Genomic DNA, 624 nt, shown 5'->3' with positions numbered 1-624 from the left:
GCCGCCGCCGGAGCCCCGCCGCCCCACCGGAGCCCTGCCGGAGCCGCTGGACCTCGCCGGAGCCCAAGCCGAGGTAGCCGCCCGCCGCCCCGGTTTTCTAAGAAAAAACCGATTCATTTTTTTGAAAACCCTAGTATTTTTAGATCAGTTTGTTTTTTTATTCTGGTTTATTTATTTAGTGAGCGTTCGCCCATTCGTTCGTTTTAACGGATGAGTTCACCGTTTAGTTTCAGTTAACGAACGTTCATTCGTTAATATGTTCGTCAGTTTTTCTTTTTCTCGGATTTTCCGCGAATATTCTAGATCACGATTTCTGATCCGATTTTTGTTCTAATATAGCTTTTCGCTCGTTTATCAGAATCAGGCGATTCTAGCGCCTAGAGTTTCGTCTCGAAACCCTCTTTCCATTTAATCAACTCAAACAAGTTTTTGCTTCTGTAAAATTTGACTTAGGTCCAGATTAGTAAATGAAGCTTGTTTCTTTCACCGTTTGTGTTTTGTTGCTTCGTTCGATTTGATTCTTTTTGCAAACCGGAGTTCTTAAGTTGAACTTTCTGGTTAGGTCTCTTATTTGAGTTTTACCCATGCATTAGATGAGTAATTATTGTATGCTTGTTTGTTTGC

The sequence above is a fragment of the Triticum dicoccoides genome, chromosome 4B (assembly GCF_002162155.2).
Source record: "Triticum dicoccoides isolate Atlit2015 ecotype Zavitan chromosome 4B, WEW_v2.0, whole genome shotgun sequence".
Lineage (NCBI taxonomy): Eukaryota > Viridiplantae > Streptophyta > Magnoliopsida > Poales > Poaceae > Triticum > Triticum dicoccoides.
Note: the sequence above shows the minus strand (reverse complement) of the source record.